We start from the raw sequence: 22,822 nt of genomic DNA, 5'->3' as shown, positions 1-22,822 counted from the left end.
CCCATCTCAGGGGAGTACTCCTGAGAGTTGGCAAGGCCTCAGAGGTTTGTCTGTATGAATTACCAAGAAACCTAGGCCCAGGAACCCCCAGTGCCTGTTTCCCACCCCCCACATATGGTACAGATGGGGCACAGCTGCAGAAAATGAAAGGACCATTCCAGGTTCGATTAAGGTGTCTCAATAGTAGCAGTGTGGACTTGTGATGGGAGGAGAAGCAACAAGAATGAGACTGATCATCCCTCCAGCCTACTGTGATATGGGTTCAGAAAGGGATTCAGCTTGGTTTTTAAGTAACCCTAGATAACATAACTATAAATAAGGCACAAACAGTACCTTCAAGGAATTTCAAGATAAACATGGAAAATAAGACAAGGTCATTATATATGTACATATATCTTGGGGTATATATATATATATATATATATATATATATATATATATATGTATTATATATCATAATATGTAATATAGCATAACAATATAATATAACATAATATCTGTGCCATCAAAGATATAAAAAAATTTACCTCTGATTGGAAGATTCAGAAACATCCTTCATAGACCTAAAGAGATTGGTAAAATTTGTATAAGCAAAACCTCTCAAGCTAGAAAGAACAAAAAATGTAAAGCATCATTCAGTAGGAAGTCCATTTGGCTGAAACTAACAATGCCTAAAGTGTCAGGGGAGGAGATAAAGTTAGAGATGAAACCAGATATGGTGACACTCTGTTCTGCTGACACAGAGAACAGAATATGCAAAGTGATCAGAAGATCTGTGTTAAACATGGGAGAATAATTCCAGACAGTAGAGCCATCCTGCACTATGTCAAGAATTAGTGGGGATATAAACACAATCTAGTGATCTCTTATCTCACTTATAACAAATGGTAGAACCAATCAACATCAAATAAGATTGGCAACAGCTAAATTATGAGGTCTTCAATCTGACCTGGGAAAGTTAGACTTATTAAAAACAGGAATCAAAAGGAAGTTCAAAAATTACAAATAGAATAAGCTATAATTGGTAGACTGTAAATGGACAAAAAACTAACCAAGGAATCAAATTTCACTGCAAAGTTTTCACAAGAAAAAAGCTCTCAGTAAAAATAGTAAAATAAGTTAATAAAATAAGAATGAAAATGGAAATATTAGAAATGTTTAACTGTACTCTGTAGAAAATTGATCAAGGAATCAAACTGATTTGGTACAATTCACTCTGGAAAAATAGTTTCTCAACAAAAATATATATTGCCTGTGGAATGATTCTGACAAAATTCTCTACACCAACACCATTGTGTGAGAATGGAAGCACCATAGGGGTAGGGACTTTGTTTTATTCACTGCTGAATCATCAGCACTTAACCCAATAAGGTCTCAGATTTCCATTTCCATTTTATTTCATTCAGCCTACTCAGCAATTATCTATTGAGTACTTACTGGGTTAGAAGTCTTTATTAGGTGTCCTGAATAGAGCTATGAACAGGAGAGACATTGTCCTTGACCTCAGAGCTCTTACAGGGTCTCAGGTTCTTACCAGGAAATCTTCCAAGCATGCTTTGCTGTCTAGTGAAGACCACCAGGAATCTGAGTCCATTTTACGTTCCTCTAGGCCTCAACGTATTAAAGCAGAAGCCATCTTCTTTAGCCTCAAGCATCACGACAAGCAATGTGGAGCAAGGTCTCATAGATTTTGTCTTTTCCAGATTCTTCTCTCTCTTTTTTTTAGTTGACGTATAGTTGATGTACAACACTATATGTTACAAGTGTACAGTATAGTGATTAACAATTTTTAAAGGTTATACTCCTCTTATAGTTATTATAAAATATTGGTTATATTCCCTGTGTAGTCAATGTATCCTTGTAGCTTATTTATACATAATAGTTTGTACCTCTTAATCCCCTATCCTTATATCGCCCCTCCCCTGCCCTCTCCCCACTGGTAACCACTAGGTTTTTCCCTACATCTGTGAGTCTGTTTCTTTTTTGTTATATTCATTAGTTTGCTGTATTTTTTAGATTCCACATATAAGTGATATCACACAGTAAACTGGCAGCATTTTAATCTCTTTTTTTCCTCTTTATGGAAGTATTTAGGTACAACTGTGTATCAAATTATTCTGACTCCCAACTTAGTAAAAGGTTGAAAAATGACACTCTACCACAAATAAATTACAATTCAGGAGTTAAGTCTAACTCCACTAAGAATGTACATAATTACCTCACACATTCAGAAATTATGATCCCAACTGCTTATAACTTTGTATTTTGTCATTTAAAAGCAATTGGATTATTTTCAGATAATCAACAAGGACCTATTATATAGCACAGGGAACTCTAATAACCTATATGGGAAAAGAATCTGAAAAAGAATAGATACATGTATACGTATAACTAAATCACTTTGCTGTACACCTGAAACTAACACAACATTTTAAATCAACCATACTCCAATATAAAATTAAAATTTTTAAATAAATCATTTTTAAAAGTAAAAAAATTAATTAATGTGGTATATCCACACAACAGAATATTATTCAGCCATACAAAGGAGTAAAGTACTGATACTGGCTAAGACATTGTTCAGATGAACCTTGAAAACCTTATGCGAAGTGAAAGAAGTCACAAGAAAGACCACATATTAGATGATTCCACTTATATGAAATGTCCAGAAGAGGCAAATCCATACAGACAAATCCATAGAATAGTGGTTGCCTAGGGCTGGGGGCTGGAGGGAATGAAGAGTAACTGCTACCAGGTACATAGTTTCTATTTAGGGGGATGAAAATGCTACAAACTTAGATTATGGTGATAGTAGCGACTCTATAAGTAAATTAAATCCACTGAATTGTATAGTTAAACAGTAAATTTTATGGACTGTAAATTATATATCAATAAAGTGGTTTTTAAAAATCACACACACGAAAAAGAGCAATTGGATTATTGTCATAATTAAAATCAAGGTAATCCTTGTTTCATCTCCTTGTATATTTATCAAAAGTGTCCTTTCCTCCATATCTACCAAAATACAGTTTCTGAATTGAGAAATGATTTAAAAAAAAAAACAAAAAACTTTCCCTTCAAACTTTGGCGCAGTTACAAAAAGAAACCTATCCTGTGGCCATTGCTGACAAGTGCTTAACTACATGATTGTCTCACAAAAGAGAAAATGTCATTGGATGTGAGTTGCTCTTCGAACCCAAAGTAAAAACAGATTTAAGTTCTACTAAAAATACTCCCCAAGCATGTTTGCAAAGAGAAAAGTCCTCCTCTGTGTGAACATATTGAGCATATTTGAATTTCCCAAGCCAGGACTGTAAAGGATTTTGGTGGTGGAGAAAGCAAAGGAGGTTAGGACACAGCTTTGTCTTCCTTCCTACTATGGACTACCATTCTCTTCCTCACTCTCTACCAGCCTGTTGCCCCCATTTCCACCATCGCCCACTCTTTCCTAAATCCCAGCTCACCCGTTCAACACACATTCGTGGAGCACCTATATCACTAAGGATGTTTGAATTGAAGGCAAAACACACTTATTCCTCTTCTGAGCCCCTTGGTCAAGGGCATCTTGGCGTTATGTGTGGGAGAGAATGAGGAGATAGAGACGTGCTGCAGAGTTCTGGGGAGGACCTGTGAGACAGCCTCGAACCTCTGAGTCTGCCCATCGTGTGCATTAGGGTAGTACATAAAGGTCCACAGGAACAGCAAAGCAATTTAACAAACCATCCCTTCTCCGTTCTCCTTAATAAGTGCCCACATCACAGTGCTTGAAAGACCAGAATATGCCCTTTATTAATCTTATTACCAAGACTCGGGTCCTTGAGAGCAAGACCTAAATCCCACCCCAGTTCTGACACAATAGAATTCTCAGAAGCAAAAATTTCACAGGGAAAGAGCAATAAATCAAGACCGAGCTCCTCCCGGATTCTTCTCCAGCAAATGTATTTTCCAGGCAAATAGGAACAAGCGGCAAAAAACAAGCAGCTCAGGTTTCCCTATGATGCGATTACTACCTTGGGGGATGGGGAGGAGGGTGGATGGAGAGAAAATCTGACCCTACCTTGGATTTATAAAAAAAAAAAAAAAAGGCTGGCATTTTGGCAGTCCATCTACAAGTGCTTTCAGAATGCCAAGTGCACGGTAGAACGCAGCCAGAAACAGAGACCTCCGGTGCCTTGTGATAAGCCACTGTTTCACTCGCTCCGCTTTTCAGTAGTGTCAGGTGAACGGAGCCTTGAACTGCAACCTTAGACCGAGGAGAACAGTGGCTGCAAGGCAACCAAACACCCAGCTCCACCGCGGTGCCGAAGTGCTAAGCTCGGGAGTGGGGGGCGGGGGGGAGGCCCCGCTTTCTTTTCTTTAAAGAAAGGGCTTGCTACCTTGTCCTTGTTCTTAACCTTTCCTTTTCTGCTGTGTACTCCAGGCAGGTTTATCAGTCAGTGGACCAAGTTGGACCAGCTCACACCACACCTTTGCCTGGGCAACTGCACCCTCAGGGGTCTCCAAGGGTGAAGAGCTTGACTTCTACCTCATCTGTCTTCCCTTTATACTTCGCAGAGTGTCAGGAGTACCAGCTTGAGAGTCCGACAAACTGGACTTGGACTTCGGCTGGATGTTCTTGGGCACCATACTTCACCTCTCTGAATTTCAGTCTCTTCACCTGTAAAATGAGGATTATTATACTTGCCCTCCAGTGACAAGGGTTTGGGATTAATAGTACACAAAATACTTGCAGTCTGGTCTAGCACACACAAATTGAACAGCAGGTATTGAATGCAGGTATGCACGAAACAGGTGTGAAAAAACATGGATTTTGTTTTACCTGGAAGGTACCTTAAATGCCCCTTTGTTCATTTGTTCCTCCCACTCACCTGTCAGGATTTAACACAAACCTCTCTGCCTCTAGAAAAATCCTGCCCAACTTCATAGAGTTCAGTGCTTTTTGCTCCATGTTTCCAAAGCAAATTGTTTGAGCGTATACACAGCAGCAATTCCTGCACTGTTGAATGTGGTCATTTCCTTGTCTGTCAGCCCCGTCCTGCCATACCCTGAACACTTGGAAGGCAAAGAGGAGATTGTTCAGTGTAAGGGTTACAAGCACAGCCTCTGGGGTCAAACTGCCTGAGACTAAGCCCCATTTTCTTTTTGCCAGTTAACTGTATGCCTCAGCATTCTCCCTGAGTGACAATAATAGTACTTACCTCCCAAGGTTCTTAAAAGAGTGCCCAGCATCATAGAAGTGTTAGCTTTTATTACTATTCTCCTCTGGGTCTCTGGAGCCTGGGAGACAGCTGGTACTTGGTGTATGGGGGTTGGAGGAACCACTGCAAATTACAAAGAGAGTGATCCATGCATTTCATTCGGGGTCAACACATCATACAGTGGTTCAAGAATGCCTAAATTGGTACCCAAAAGAATTGGAAACAGGATTTTGAAGAGATATTTGCTTACTCATGCTCACCGCAGCACAATCCACAAACCCAAATTTGGATCCACCATCCAAAATGAAATGTCCATCGATGAATGAATGGATAAAGAAAATGTGGTATGTGTGTGTGTGTGTATATATATATATATATATATATATATATATATATATATGAAATATTATTCAGCCTTAAAAAAGGAAATCCTGTCCAACGTTATGACATGGATGAAACTTGAAAACATTATGCTAAGTGAAATAAGCCAGTCGCAAAAGGACAAATATTGTAGGATTCCACTTATATGAGGTATCTAATATAATCAAACTCAGAGAAACAGAAAGTAGAATGCAGGGGAGGGGGAAATGGGGAGCTGCTGTTCAATCTTCACTAAAGATTCAGTGATGCAAGGTGAAAAAATTCTAGAGAGCTGCTGTACAACACTGTGTATATAGTTAACAGTACTGTACTGTACACTTAAAAATTAGAGGGTAATTTTTTTATGTTCTGTGTTTTTTACCACGATTTTTAAAATGCAGATTTAAAGCCAAAAAAAGAAGAAGAAATAAATTGGATGTGTCGGGTTCAGCATCACAAGCCTATTTCTGCCCAGCGCATCTCTGAGGTAAGTGCTGGTGTTCACGGGGCAGTCAAACCTGACCCTGAGACACGGTTCCCTCTTTATGACAAGTACACGTCTCCATGTCCGCACAAAGGTGTTTATCTTTGCTGAGCACCACTAATATCATTTGAGAGTCCTGAGCCCTTCAAGTGGCAAAACTGTACAGGTTGAAGGATGCCTGAAGTGTTAATGCTTTGGTCATGTTATTTCTGCCATATATCAAAACTTAACTTAATGATAACATGTTTCTTTAGGCAGATGAAATCTCAAGCTATATATCTGGTGATAAAGAAAAAAAAATCTGAAACCAAAAGCAACTAGACACATGATAAATGCATTTAGAATTAACCCTGGTTTATTCATTGGTTTAAAAGTGTACTTTTTACTTAATAAACTGTGCAGGAACAACAAAAAAAAAGTGTTAGTGTTTTACTTTCTCTCTAGCCAAATAGTTTGCTTTCCAAACAAGTCTTCTGCTAGATAGCCTGCTTTGTTTTTCTTCATAGCACTTATCTCCACCAGCATTATATAATATAGTCATTAGGTTATTGGTCTATCGCCTCTTAGTAAAATATAATTTCATGAGAGCATAAACTTGGTTTTATTCACTACTATATTCCCAGCTTCTGGAAGAGTTCCTATCACACAGCAGATATTCAATAAATATTTGTTGAGTGAATGAATGAATTAATAAGTTCCTTGTTAAGGGAGGGACAAGAAGAAAGTAGATTGTCCTTAGCTTAGCCACCAAAGTTAAGGTGCTTAAGTTGAACAGGAAATTGTCCTTGGAAGGATAGAATCACTTCATCTCATTGCATTTCATTGTTTTACCCCCTCTAGTGAGGGGATGCAGACCTAAGTTCCACTCTGCAACACAGTAAATATTAATTTAGTTATAATTCTTTAACTAGATATGTCCAGGACACACTAAACTTTATAGACTTTTGTCAGCTAGATAATTCCAGAAATTGAACTTAGTGACAAGAATTCGTTAGACATAAGAGATGGAAAAGAGCAAATCCCTCAGGTAGGGCCAAGAAGACAGATATAATTATATTCTGAGCCATTTCAATAAACTCTCGGATAAAATCACTTGAAAATGGGTTCAGAAGCGAAGAAAGGGAGATGTCTGAAACACACAGTATTACCCACGTATTCGTTTAATCAGCCTTCAAAGACTGAGTCCTCACGCGGAGTTAAAAGTCTTCCTCTACTTCTTTTTCAAAGCCAACCAAATTCTCTACCAAAAACATCTGCTAGATTTGTAAGGCTTAGAATCCTGGCATTGCAGAGTCTCTCTTTAAGTATCCTGAGGCCCTCTTTTCATGCCACTTAAGAGGATGAACCACCTTTTCCCTATTCTGACCTGTGGGGAGACCCTGTGTCGACAACCGTCCAAGGGGTCCTGTTCATTCTGAAGCTCAGTTCCTTTGAGCCAACATTTCCATCTGTAGCATCTAATGCCATCCCTCCTATGACCCCACAGAAGATTATTTTTACATGCTTCATTTAGGTTTTCTCATGAAATACTAGATCAGAGTCCTTTCCGGAATGATAACTGGAGAGACTATCAAAGCTTCGGAGAAAGAAGATACCAATGGCATTTTTTCTCTTTTTCTTTGAAACAATCCCATGGAGGAGGCTTGGGAGAACTTCAGTTGGGCTTATGAACCTCTTCCATCATCAAACGGCAGCCCAAACTGTCAGTAGCTGACTTTGCACAGCAGTTTGAAAACCAGAAACCAGAATAACTGCCAATAAGAAGCTACTGACAGAAAGATTTTTCCCTGTTGTGTAACCCAGTCTCCCTTCCACCTTCCCTCCCAGAGATCATTCCGTGGGGAGGGATCATTTCCCTTCTCCTGCCTCTAGCAAGTGCCCCATGAACGCATCTGCAGTTTATAAGTCTCCTCAGTCAGATTGGATATGGCAGGAAAAGACTTTGGAGGGATCAGAGCAGGAGATGAGATCTGAGACTTGGGTTCTGTCCCAACCTCACTCCTTACCAGGGTGGCTCAAGGAGAGCTCAGAGTCCCAGGACTATCTCAAAGAGTAAACACATATATACAAGTAAAACCCAGATTAAAGCAACATCAGTTGCAGTATTCAAAGAGGAAAAGGAGTCAAGAAAGGCCAGCAGGAAGCTGCCAGCAGATGTGAGTGAAAAAAGGAAAAAGATTTTGTCTCAGGGGTAGCAGTGGACAGACCCATTGAAGAGCGGTTTATACATGACTTTAATGTTAATGATAATGATGATAGAATAACAACAGCTACCATTTATTAAGCACCTGTGATGCCCCACTGTGGCAAGTTCTTTCCATACATTAACTGGTTCAGGCACAATGTAATGTGTGCAACTGCCTTTAATTCCATCTCTCAGATGCGGGTCCCAAGGCTTAGAGAAATTAATAACTTGAGTATGATCATTCAGTTGCAGAGAAGAGTTAGGATTTCAGCACAGGTCCATCTGACTCCCACGCAGCTCTCCTAGCCCCTTAGCAGGGCTGCTGTCCTGAGAGCTTTGGAATGAACTCTAGTTGGAGTATTCAAGTTCTGACTCATGCCCTCTTCTACCAGCTCCCTGACAATCCAGCATGCGTGCGGAAAAGGAGGGTGAACCAGGGAAGCGATTCCTGCTTTATTCCTCTTCTAGGGGCTGCTGTCTGCTCGGATTCCTAGAGATGGTGTAGATTGACCCCGAGATGGAATGACAGGGAGCAACAAGAAGTCCACAGGGGGTCATTTTGCCATGTCACACCCCTGTACAATATATCTGCCCCAAGACTCCTGGGCCCGTGGGGTGCCCACCTGGACTTGGTCTTGGTTGCCTCTATTTTCCTGTCTGAAAGTTCAATTTGTTGGTTATTCTTCTGTTTCTAATAACACTTTAGCTCAGCTCAGCTTTTGCTGACTCTTCACACTCCTTCCCATGAACATTGTTTCCCTCCGCTGCCAACATGGAGAGCAGTGGAACGGGAATGCCAAGGGGAAGGCAGGGAGCCCCAGGGCAAATCTTCCTTGGCAGCTGGCTTTTTGATATGGCAAGGACAGGCCAGGGTTCCAAAGAACACAAATATTCCCATTTTTCTTTTTGGCAGAATTAATGGATAAGTGCTTTAAAAAAGACGGGAATATGATGGAGGGAGGCTGGAAAGAAAGGGGTAAAGAGAAGAGACTTTTGACTAGATAAGAGGCCTGCATTGGAGCTCATCTTCTAGGCTGCAAAGATGACGTCTACTTTACACTCACTCAGAAAAGAGTCTTATCTCCTATGTTCTCAGCAATTGTCAGAGCTCCACACATTTTGGTTTTCTGTGGTGGGAACAAAAACATTTTCTTCCCCAAAGCTAACTATGATAATAATGATGATGATAGCTATCCTGTGCTAAACAGGATAAACATTGTGCTAAACATTTTACGAGATGATGATTAATGATAATGAAGACTCACAACTTCATAGTTAATCACATAACAGGCAATGTTCTAACTGATTTATATACATATTAACTCATATACTAAGACATGAGTTAACATATTAATTCTTACAGCAAAAGTTTGAGATAAATACTATTATTTTCCCAGTTTACAGATGAGGAAACTGAAGAACAGAGTGTGACTTGCTCAAGGTCATGATCCTGAAAGGTAGGTATTTATTCCCCAGGAAACCAAGGTTCAGAGGGGTTTAATAACCTGCTCAAGGTCGCATACAGTGAGATAATGGTGAAACTGAGTTTCAAACCAAATCTTCTAGACTCCAAAGCATATGCTATTAGCCACCACGCTTGATTAACTCTCTAATACTCTCTATAGATATATGTACAGACACACATATGCACATACATGTGTATATATGTAAAACACATACACATCCACACAACCTAGCAAACCAGAGGCTTGATGGGGTCAAATAGCCATCTTGTGTTTCTCTCCAAGAATTTGGGACTGTTAGGCTCTAAAACAGTGTTTCTTAGTGCCTCTAAAAATGTCACATCTTGCTATATACACAAAAGGACTATATTTGGAAGTGACTTGAAATACATGGAGAAGGCCACTGGAGGCCCTTTCAGGCCTTGTCCTGCCACCTGTGAGCTGAAAGGATCAGTATTTTGGAACACTGAAATCCACCCTGTTTAGGAAGTTCTGCCTTAGAGAAACGTTCCAGGCATGTAAGCAGGAAGCGAACTGAGAACCTACTCCATCTCACCTCTTCCGTTTCCCTGGTTCTGCACATGCTCTGAATTTGTTTCTCCAGGAATAAAAAGAAATGTGCTGAATAAAGTCAATTTCACCACTAAAAACAAATAAATAGGCCCCACCACCTGAAAAATCCCAGTTAAAACTTTCCTTTTTCTTTCTTCTTCCTCCAGGAAAACAGAACAATAGTAGTTTAAATGGAAGCATCAGGAAGCCCAGAGCAAACTGTGAACACCATTTACCCAGAAGACTGCTGAGCTGCAGATTTCACTTTTTCCCCTGAATGAACAGCAGGCACTGTCTTTACTGCCTTGCAATTCCCATCATCAAAACCTGATGGCTGGATGAGCAGCACAGGTGTGTGAGTGTGCTGGGTCCCTTCTGAGCCAAAGTGCTGTGAGCTGCACCAGTTGGGGCTTTTTTTTTTTTTTCTGCCAGAACAGAATAAACATTGGTACCCATATCATTGGGGCAGGAATGCCGTGGCAGAAGGACACACTGTGTGACTGGCAGCCAGTCCTCTCTGGCTTTCAGTTTTATGTTTCTCAAATTCTAATTGATTTGCAACCTCACCAGGAGGAGTTCTACTTCATTTCTCTGTTACATAAAGCTGGATGGCCCTAGGGCACATGGGCTGTGGAGTACTCTGGAGCTCAGGCTTGGAGTGAGTGAGTCCATTCCCAAAGCTGACTCCATGCATGAGACAGAGAGAAGAGAGGAAGATAACTCTGAGCCTTTGCTTCTTTGCATTTTCCCCCTGGAAGCCACACAGTGATAGATGCTGGGTAAACCCTTTTGCTTCCAATGCCAGATGCAATGTACATGTGTTGTCAAACTAGGATTAGTTTGTTATTTCTCCTTTAAGTAGGTTAAGCTTTTTTAAGCAGGGGTAATTAAGATTATGACTAGACAACGAATGAAGAAATCACAGGGCTTAATGAGGGTATAGTAGCTACCCTCAAATGAAAAGGATAACAAGCTTGCTTTTATTGGTAGGAGAAAAGAATTTTTTTTAAAAAAGGAGGGCTTCCCTGGTGGTGCCGTGGTTAAGAATCCACCTGCCAATGCAGGGGACATTGGTTCGAGCCCTGGTCCAGGAAGACCTCACATGCTGTGGAGCAACTAAGCCCGTGTGCCACAACTACTGAGCCTGCTCTCTAGAGCCTGCATGCCACAACTACTGAAGCCCACGTGCCTAGAGCCTGTGCTCCACAACAAGAAAAGCCACCGCAATGAGAAGCCCATGCATCGCAACGAAGAGTAGCCCCCGCTCGCTGCAACTAGAGAAAGCTCACGTGCAGCAACGAAGACCCAACACAGCCAAAAATAATAAAAAATAAATTTAAAAATTTAAAAAAGGAAAGATGGCAATAAAAGATGCACAGATACACAGCTCCATCCGCAATCCTCTAGTAGCATTGGGAGCAGATTTGACCACTAAGGTAACTGGTCTGTCCCTTTTGTAATTCATTTTTAAGAACAGTTCCCTCCCCCACTTCTCCCACTACTTGTTGGCTTCTTCAATTATCTGTGGTTACTAATTTCAAAATACTTTCAAAGATAAAGGTCGTGATGTTGGCACAAATACTTCTGATCACAGGTTCTGGATATCTGCTCAAAGACCTCGGTAGAAAACAGAAAGGCATAAAGGAAGAAAGAGAAGCAGTCAGAAAGGGGGTGCAAACTCTTTCTCTCAGTTGACTCTATCCATTAACTGTTTCTCCAATCTGTCCTTCACTCCCAGCACTCCTTGCCAGCGCTGTCCACAACTCTCACTGTCTCGCTTCTGAAGAAATACAAGAGACTCCTGATCTCTTTGCTTCTAATTGCTCGTCCCTCCAATCCATCCTCCACACAACAGCCAGATTGATGGCTCTAAAAGGCCAGCTTTGGGATTCCCTGGAGGCGCAGTGGTTGAGAGTCCGCCTGCCGATGCAGGGCACACGGGTTCGTGCCCCGGTCCGGGAAGATCCCACATGCCGCGGAGCGGCTGGGCCCGTGAGCCACGGCCGCTGAGGCTGCGCGTCCGGAGCCTGTGCTCCGCAACGGGAGAGGCCACAGCAGTGAGAGGCCCGCGTACCGCCAAAAAAATAAATAAATAAAAAGAAAAGGCCAGCTTGTTCACGCCACTCCCCTGTTTAAATTTCTTTCTGGGGCACAGAAATTCCACCTTGAGGAGCATCTCCTGTAAGTAATACTTGCATGTTTTCAAAGACAAGAATATTCAAATCAGCATTGTGTATTGACTGGCAACATATTTAATATCTATCATTAGTGGACGGGTTAAATAAACCATGGTTCAACCACATAATTGTAAAACACGGAGCTGTGGAAAAGAATGAGATAGATCTAAATGTGCCAAATACGGAATAATCTCAAGATACAAATCAAGGTCTGTATGGTATGCTCCTGTGTGTGCAAAAATGGGTGAAGAAAGGACATGTTTATACATAAACGATTTCCACAAAGATACACAAGAAGTGGTTGCTTCCCAGGAGGGAGGCCGTGGAAATGAAGATCTAGGGTGCCAAAGATTCTTTTTATTATGCGCTCTTTGTAGATTTTAAAATCACATGTAGATATCACATTTGTAATTAGAAACACTAATTTAAAAAGCAAAAACAAAACCCTCCATGTAGTAAAAGCACTTCATCAGCATCTAACAAAGGCACTTCATCGCCTGGCCCCAGCCTACCTTTGAGTCCTCCTCTGTTGACTCAGGTCACGCCACACCATTTGCCACTGCCTGACCCGCTCCTGCTATCCAAGAGTATTGCAAACATATGCACACAGCTGGTTCTCCTCATTTTCATATGGAAGATAATAGCAGTGCCCATTACATAGAGGTTTTTGAGAATTAAATGAGATAAAACACAAGTGCTCATAACAGTATCTAGCAAGTAATAAGTTTTCCATAAATGTTAGTTGCTATTATTTTATCCTAAAGCAGTCCTTCTCTTTAGAAAGGCTTTTGCTCCATTCTATGCCTGGTGAAAGGTTACTTATACTCTACAGTCTAGCTCAAATGTCGTCCTCTCCACATTCTTCATAGCCTCCAAACTCTGAGCACTTTGTTCATACCATTTGTGTAGTGCTTTTCATATTCTATCGTAATTAATAACATACAGGTCTGCTCTTATCCATATCTGCCCATATCCATATTATGGGGTAAATAGAGCAAGGACTGTGACTGTGATATATATAACTTTATAGAGTCTAATATAAGTTTTCAATAATTATTTAGAGAAATCGTGTAATGAAAGCAGTACAAAAATCCCCAGAAGATGCAGCACGTATGTATCACAGCAATCAAAATCCTCTCGCAGTGTGTCAGCTAATGGTTTCCCCACTGTGTGACACTTGAGGAACCTTCTGGGAAATAAGGATTAGCATTAGCGCCAAGATTCCCCCCAAGGTGATCTAAGCACTTCACACCATTTTGGTTGTCAGGCCTCACTGTTCACAGCTCATCCTTCTTGCCAGAACACTGGGCCAGCTTTTTGTACTTAGCAATATAGATTGTGAGCTAACACTTGGCTGATGTCTAATTTAAAAGATTGTGCATTAAAAGCCCTACAAGACCAAAACAAAAAACAAAATGGCTTGAATAAATCATTCCAAGATCAATCTCTTCTCTGATTATCATTTTGGATTTGAGTCTCTAAAATTAACACATTTAATAATATTCTCTGTCCTCCATGCTCATGTGGAAAATAATACATTATTCAGAGACATAAAACACAAGTCCAGAGTTAAAATATCTGAGTGGGGGGAAAGGTTTTTCTAGACCGATATACCTCCGTGGATGATGTATTATTAGAATCACCTGGAGGTACTTAAGACTCAGGTTCTCAAGCTCACCCACGGCTTACTAAATGAGAATCCCTAGCAATGAGGACCCTGGAATCTGCTTTTTCATACAGGATGCACTGGTGGTTCTTGTATATGAAAACATGAGAGCCACTGATTTATGTTAACATTCAGGAAATTCAGCTTGAATAAGAAAGTACAGCAAATGTGAAGATCTCATGAAATGTCAAGCTTCACCAAATCACCAAATCCCTACTGTGTGCTGCTGCCCTCTTTTGTACTCTCTAGGCAGTGATATTTTTGGTTTGGCTAGGCACCTTGCACAATGTCATGCTTGCAAAGATGCCAAGGATATTGCAAGCTTTGGACAACTGTGGAGAACTGAAATGTGGTTAGCTAGTGATTGATTCACTTTCCCTTAGGCTGTACATTGAGTTTCCCAGTTCTAATTAGAGCTACACTTTCCTGTGCATCACAGGCCTCATTAGGAATAATGGTCATGGGAAGGAAAAGAAAGCAACATAGTTTGTCTTGGGGGGACAAGTAATATGGAGGATTGGATCAAAATTGTACTTTACCCTTCATGCCCGTTTGTTTTGCGTTTTTAAATGCCTGTCTTTTGAGTAGATCCAGTTGCCTTTGCAGTTCTTCTTTTCACAGCACTGTAAGCGTATGGCATAAAGGTAAAAATCAAGAGCCACACACTCTACTCTTCCTCTTTACCCACAATAGACAAGTCAGCTCAGTATGATTTGGGAGTCATTGTGCCTTATAAATGAATCTATATATTAACAGATTTACTGCAAAATTATAGTCTCTAGTGGAAAGAGCATTTGTTTTCAAGTCAGGATCTATGTTTAAGACCCACTTCATCTTTTCTTAGGTGTACAACCTTAATGAAGCATTTCACTTCTCCTTTCTGAACCACGGTTTTATTTGCAAGAGGAGAATAAGAATTCCTACTTTCAGGTTGTTGTCATAAGGATAAAAGAAATAATATTGAAAAAGTGTTAGAATATTGTCTTGGGATTTAATAACATGTCATTAATTCAATCATCAAATAATGAAGCATCTATGATTTCCTACTATGTGGTATCAATAACTGTGTTGCTCTGGAAAATACTAAGAGAAGTACAGTTATCCTTAAGCTACTATGGTGTTTACAGACAAGATAAAAATTGAAACACACAAACTATAACAATACTGTATAGACGTTATTTAAGTAATAATACAAAATACATCATTAGGCAGTATGTGATCAAGTGCTAGAGTAAGTGTTTAATTTTAAAAATGCAACAAATAAAAGAAGTGAAGAAATAATTTAGTGGCCAGAAAAGCAATTTGCTAAGATCACCTTGAAAATTCCTGAGGCACTTGTGAAAGTATATTCACTCAAAAAAATATTTCCTGATTGTCTACTACAAGCAGGCACTATACTAGGCTCTGGGAAACAGTGCTAAACAAGACAGAAAAGATTCCTGTTGCAATGGAGCCTGTATTTTAATGGCAGGAGAAAGACAAAGAGAATAAATTTATGTACACAACTAATGTAATTCCAGGCAGTGAGTGATAAATTCTAGGGTAAGGCATTAGAGTAGGACTAGTTGGTGGTTATTTTAGAAATAGAGAGTCAAGGAATACCTCTCTCTCGAGGGAATGTTTGAACAGAGACCTAAATGAAGTAAGAGAGTGAGCCAGGGAAAGGTCAGAGGGAAGGCAAAGGAGCAGCAAGTACAAAAGCAGGAATGAGCTTGGAGTGCAAGATCCTGCAGGAAGAGCAGTGTGGCTGGAATGAGGAGCAGAGCAGGAGACTCAGTAAGAGGTTAAAGTGGAAGCCAGACCCCACAGAATGTCTCAGCCATCAAAAGGGAGAATTTTACTCTAAATTGTGATGTGAGCCCATTACAGGATTTTGAGCAAAGGAGTGGCATAATTTACTTATTTCCTCTAAGATAATCATGTATGGAGAACAGACTCTGAAAGGAGAAAATAAATATGAGATCAGTTAGTATATTAATACAGTGGTCTAGGAAAGATGACAGTGGCTTAAGCTCTAGGAGATGAGAAATGAAACTAAAAAGATAGTCATTAAAAGAAGACATTAGGGTTTCCCTGGTGGTGCAGTGGTTGAGAGTCTGCCTGCTGATGCAGGGGACACGGGTTCGTGCCCCGGTCCGGGAGGATCCCACATGCCACGGAGCGGCTGGGCCCGTGAGCCATGGCTGCTGAGGCTGCGCGTCCGGAGCCTGTGCTCCGCAACGGGAGAGGCCACAGCAGTGAGAGGCCCGCGTACGGCAAAAAAAAAAAAAAAAAAAAAAAAAGAAGACATTAAAGAGACTATGGAAAGGAGAAATGATGAAAAATATAACAGGCTGGTGGACAATAGGGGAAAAGTAAAGAGGATAAAGAAGAAATGAATTAGAGCTGGGGTGAGAAATAGAGAGTTCAGTAAGAGTAATTATTTGGGTAACAGAATGTAAAGACCTAGAATCTGGAGCCCACACACTTGAATTTGAATGCCAAGTCCACCACTCACTACCCATATGCTTTTGGAAATGTTATTTAACATCTCTAAGCCAGTTTTCTCATTCGTAAAATAAGAATAATAACATCTACATCATAGAGTTGTGAGAGTCAAATGAGAAAACATACCAATTTCCCGACACATGTAGGTCCTCCAAAAAATGTTTTTACCCTTATACCCGCCCCATTAAATTTAACCTTTATTCATCTCCTTTTAATAAAAAGAAAACTCTAAATGCCATTATTTAGAAACAAAGTTTCTTTATGGAAACTTTGTTGTAGTGAATCCACAATTATAGTTTATTTTAATTACTGTATTCTCCAATAATTCAAGGAGAGTTCTAAAAACTGGCCTAGCTTTATAGAAATTCAGGAGAAGATTTCTAGGCAAACTGTGTGGCATGGTCAGATCACTTTAAGGGAATCTCTGTACCAAGCCCTGTTTACCAGATGGGGCTCAGTCTTGGGTCCACTGAAACTGTGAACTGTTAGCAGGAACACTGTGGGGAGATTTTGACTGTCTGGGACACTGTATAAGGGGAGGCGAGCTTTAAGGTAATCAAAGCATAAACTCCATAGGGCTTTATGGATTAAGGTCACAGCCCCTCAATGAATACGTAATGCCCTAAAGATGATTCCCATTTGCTCATCCAAAAGGGAAAATGGACCAGCAGAAGGGAGGTGGCTTTTATTTCCATTGTGCTGTACTAAGAAACTCCAGGGCTTACTGCAATTTCCTATCAGCGCCTCTCCCTTTAAGTACAGCCTCCTATCCCTGTAGCATGTAGGAAAATTGAAGTTTTCTAAATATTAGGACGAACTCCATTAAAGAGTTGAAGATGAGACGTTGAGTCAGAGCTCCCGCGTATAAGATATAGCTCAAGGTTTGGTCTTTCATACTGTTAGAAGTACTTTATTAGATAATGGCCACAGGGCCAAACTAAAACAAAAAATACCGTTGGTACAATATTGGTGTAATATGCAAAAAAGAACTTGGGGTTGGAGAAGGGGAGGTAAAAGCACATAAGAAGATTAAATCTCACAAGTTAGGAAATGAAGCAGGCAAGTACTTTAAATCAATCAACAGTTTTTTCATATTCCTCAAAAAACACCAAGGCTCAGTTGAAAATAGTGGCCATTGAATTAATTTAGACACACCACATAAAACATTATCTATCAGTCCCTTAATTGCTCTGTGATGCTGAGTAAAGCTATTTCTTCTGATTTAGAGTCCCAACTAAAAAGTCCTGTGGTCCAAACAAACGGGAGAATTTTGATAACCGATGCGTTGGTCCCTTAGAGCCGATGATGTCAGATATTACCAATGACCATACTTTCTATAGTACAAGTGATAAATTGAATCATGGCAAGAAAAAAAAATTCCCCCTGGCTCGTAGGTATTTTGATTTGAAAATCAAATCATCTTCCTGATTTCTATGAAGATTTTAATCAAACTACAGAAAATACGAAAGATCGTTGATATTTTGTTCAAACAGAAGTGGACTTTGCTTATCTATCTGTATATTCAGCAGATGTACTATACAAATATAAATTTTGGAAAATTCCAATCTAGAAACTTCTTATCAAACAAAATAGAAAGGTCTTACCTGCTATGTTCTACACACCTGTACACAGTATTGGGGAAAAAAAAGGAGTGTGATTTTCTTGCCGGTAATATTGAGGCTTTCATAGTGAAAACATTGGTCACTTTTCAATTTCCTTAAAATGCACAGAAGCACTTAATAAGATTAACTTTATAGAAATGGAAAGAGATTGTGTCCTTAGACATGTGCCCACAAGATGGGTATCATTGCTACTAGCCATAGAAAAGATGCTAAAATGTTAGCTTACTGTAAAATCATATTTTCAAACTGTGAGACAAGAAGAATGTCCTTCTCTAATATGAAAATGCATCCAGAGGGAGAATGGATAAAAGATTACAGTAAAACAGAATTGTATATGCTGTTTCTCTGAAATTGTTCAATGATCTTTGAAGAGGCCATAAGGAAACTGGAAAAGGATGGACTGGGTGCACATGAATCATTCAATGTTATGTGTGGGCTTCAACAAAACTCATACAGTGAAAAACAAAATGACTCTTTTTTTTTTTGGAGAAATAAGACTGCTTTAAAACTCAGAAAATGGTAGCCAAGTTAAATAGGACTTTCTCATTTCTTTACTAAAACTACCTTATTTGGAATCCAACTTCAAGTTCACAAGTTCAAATTACCTCTATGCCTTAAATGCTGAAAAGGACATTTAACTTATGATGACATCCTATGTGCTTGATTGTTTAAAAATGATGAACAATTAAAAAAACAAAACAAACCCCCAAAAAAGTTTAAAAAAATGAAAAAAAATGGTGAACAATTTAGTTATGGATAACCTACCTGATTGACTTCTACATGCAAAGGATCTGATTGATAAGCAGCTGGTCTACCAAAACAAGTGTATAGATACAACATGAATGGACATTTTGGGAGAGCCAGAAACTAATTCTTAAAAGTCTAAAAACCTGCTGTTACTACAGAGTAAAATCCCAAGTATTCAATGCCCAACTTGTTGAGAAGATATTGGGATCAATGTCGTCACATTGGATTGACATCAGAAATCCGTGGGCTTATAGCTATAATATTTAATATCTTTGAATGGTAATTAGACTTATCATGGTGATCATTTTGAAATGTATAGAAATATTGAATCACCATGGTGTGTAACATGCTCTAATAGTAGAGCCTAGCTGTAGATCAATTATACTTCAGAAACAAACAAACAAACAAACTCTTAGAAAAAGAGATCAGATTTGTGGTTATGGAGGTTGTGGAAGGGAGAATTGGATGAAGGCAAATGTACAAACTTTCAGTTATAAGTAAGTACTAAGGACATAATGTACAACATGATAAATATAATCACCACTGCTAATGTTATAAGTGAAAGTTGTTAAGAGAGTAAATCCTCAGTTCTCATCACAAGAAAAAAATTTTTTTTCTATTTCCTTAATTTTATATCTATATGACTAGATGGATGCTCTCTAAACTTACTGTGATAATCATTTCACGACATACATAAGTCAAACCATTATGCTGTACATCTTAAACTTATACAGTGCTCTATGTTAATTGTATCTCAATAAAATTAGAAGGAAAAGATTTAAAAGAAAGAGCAGAGCTGCAAATCAAAATGAATTTTACATTCAACTATATTTACTTTTACCACTACATAAAAGAAAAAAAGGATGTCCTAAGGCAAAGGCTTCAGGCATTCAGAGAAGTATTATTGGAAAAGGAAACTGAAAGAGTAAAACTATTCTACCGTATCGTAAGATAGAAAGAAACATTTCATTGTTACTTTTTTATTAATATAGGCAATATCTGTTTAATTAGTATGGATCTTAAAAATACACATTACTATATCCTGGAATTATTTAATATCCAATTAAGAGAGTTAAATCATTGCATCAGAGGGAAGAAATATCGAAATATTGTTAAATCTTCCTCACACATACAATTAATTGGTCTTACTATTAATTACTACTAATTGTCACTATTAACTAGTTATATTGCTTTGGTTGAAACAATAGCATTTATATAACAGAAAAGTAAATAATACAGAATTTAATATAATTTCAAATAAACACCCATTTTTCATATCTTTATTTTAAAGTAATAACATATAAATTATTTATCATATACTATAGATAACTATCTCCCAGGTGGGAGCTCTACTAAGTTGTTCACCTTAATTCTCTCCCAGACCAATCCGGTTCCCTTAACCACCTGGTGCTCCCTAGATCACGCTTCAGTAAACCTCCTTCACATAACTTCCTGTCAGCCAAAGTCCGATTCTGGGGAAGCCAATGACAATGACCAGCACAGAAATGGCTCCTTGCTTCATGAACTTACCATCTAGGAGGAAAGAAAAACATCAAACATGTAATTCCAAAAAATGTATGTAGAGAGGAAGGATAGGGGATCTATAGAGAATTAGAGAAAGTCCAACTGGAAGAGCCAATCTGGCCAGGGAAGGCTTTCCTGAGGAAGAGACAGCTAGTTAATTCTCTGGAGGCTAAAAGGAAAACCACCTGCAAGCCCAGGTTTGCAGTATTGGAATAAGTTTAGGGTTGCAAATTAGTTGCCTACAGGGCAAATTCAGGCTGATGGCAGACTTTGTTAGGCCATTATAGAGTTTTGTAAAAACTCAGACACAGTACAGTCTTTTTTTTAATCAGGAGATTTTTTATTTAAATGTTTGATTTCTGGCCTCTTTTGAAAAATAATAAATTTAGCAATACTAGGCCTAAATCCCACATTACAACAATCAGTGGGAAGTGAGGAGCCACTGACCACCTTAGGTGACTTACACCTTTTCTACTTCACATGGTCCCCTCACCACCCAGTCTTTCATTAGTTTAGAAAGACTTCCACTAGATATACCAGTCTTTCTGAGAACAATCTTCCCACCTCTATGACTAGCTCTGAGAAGATTCCTTTAAAGTATTCTGCTTTTTAAGAAACTAGTGATTACCTAACTACCGCTTTTGCTTTGTGTTCAGACAGTACTGAGTTGGCATCCTAGCTTCACTATACGTTTTTGGTCAGATTATTTAAACTTGCAGAGCCTCAGTTTTCTTATCTGGAAAAAAAGCAATTTTGCAAGGTTGTTGAGGGATTATGTAAAGTGTCTACCACTTTATATACAAAAACAACAGTAAAATAATTATTATAACAAGGCAAGATTTATCTGCTATGGTATTCTAGTATTCTTATTTAGCCTTGGACATTTACCTGTTCCCAGAATAATTTCTGAGAGAGAGACAGAGACATTTTAATTGAACCCAAATAACACAGAAATACTTCCAAATATCCAGCTATCTAGCTCGCAGCTGGCTAGCCATTTAAAAAAATAATAAGGAGCTCAGAATAAACCTTTTCGTTGCTGGCTAAATTCTATTGATAGAAGCATTCAAATAGAATGTTAAACTTATTGATTTTAGTCCCCACCTGCTCGGCTTGCATCTTATTTCCTCGACAGCAGGATTAAAAGAGAAAGAGCCATGAGTAATGGAATGTCTGGGGCAGATTTCGGGCACAAGAGATAAACTCCAGGTGTCTAAACTTGCATATATATCAGCCTATATCTCTTTCTGATCTTCCTAGTAGGAGTACATTCCTTTGGTTTATCCTCACTTGATCTCTTCCATTTTCCCACTGAGGACTGACCAGACTCTGCTTTAACCATATCCTCGATAGCAGAATGAATTCCATCGTCTCTTTTGGTGGGGTGTCATTTGTCAACTGGAATAAGGGCCTCAATTGTGATGAGGAAGCCCTGAATATCGATAGACAACTGCCGACTATCAATGCCTCACTCTTGCCTTGTGCCTGATACCCCAGCCCAGCTAGCTAGGTGTCAGAGGTAACATTCCTCTCCCAGGTTTCAATACCCTTCGTCATGACCCCTTGACTCAGCTTCATGACTTCCATTATTTGTTTGTTTTTTTTGTTTTTGTTTTTCATTATTATTTGTTTTTATATATTGAGGAAGGTGAGATTTTTAAGCTTATAGGAGGAAAAAGTAACCAATTGGATGCCGTTTAGCACTGAAAAAGAAATGGATTGAATATCACCTTATTTGTTTTAATTCCTGCTACTCCACAACATACAATATCCTCTGGTTGAGCTTGCTAACTTCCTGGACCCCATTCACTCTTACTTTTAAGTGATTTTACTTTTTATTATGAAATATGTCATCCATAAAAAAGAATATATAAAGCATACATGTACACTAAAAAAAAAAACAAACCTGGGGACTTCCCTGGTGGCAGTGGCTGGGAATCCACTTACTGGTGAGGGGGACGCCGGTTCGATCCCTGGTCCGGGGGATCCCACGTACCACAGAGCAGCTGAGCCCACACACCACAACTACTGATGCCCGCGTGCAGCAACGAAGACACAATGCAGCCAAAAATAAATAAATAAAATTTGTAAAGCAAATACCCAAGTTCTCATACACACCCCCATTATGAAATGATAGAACATTAATGCTTCATGAGACCTTCCCTTCCTTTCCCCAGATGTAACCACTATTTTAACTTTTGCAATAATAATTGTTAATAGCTTTATAATTTACATATGTTATCTGTAACAATGTAATTTAGTTTTGCCTAGCTTAGAATTTTATATAAATAGAATAATAATAGCTTTTATTTTGTGACTTGCTTATGTTACTCCATAGTTTGTGAGATTCATCCACA

General features: G+C 39.1%; 1 long non-coding RNA gene across 1 annotated transcript; it reads right to left on the bottom strand.

Annotated features, from left to right (window-relative positions):
• Positions 1-526: 526 nt before the first annotated feature.
• Positions 527-22,564, bottom strand: LOC307176191. The gene is made up of 6 exons (XR_013824639.1): positions 22,372-22,564; positions 20,307-20,474; positions 5,199-5,321; positions 4,869-5,052; positions 1,535-1,750; positions 527-563 (listed from the first exon to the last, which is right to left on the bottom strand). It is a non-coding gene; the product is annotated as an uncharacterized lncRNA (long non-coding RNA).
• Between the last annotated feature and the right edge of the window lie 258 nt (positions 22,565-22,822).

This window comes from Stenella coeruleoalba (assembly GCF_951394435.1).
Source record: "Stenella coeruleoalba genome assembly, chromosome: 17".
NCBI classification, from domain to species: domain Eukaryota; kingdom Metazoa; phylum Chordata; class Mammalia; order Artiodactyla; family Delphinidae; genus Stenella; species Stenella coeruleoalba.
Note: the sequence above shows the minus strand (reverse complement) of the source record. Positions and strands in the feature narration are given on the sequence as shown.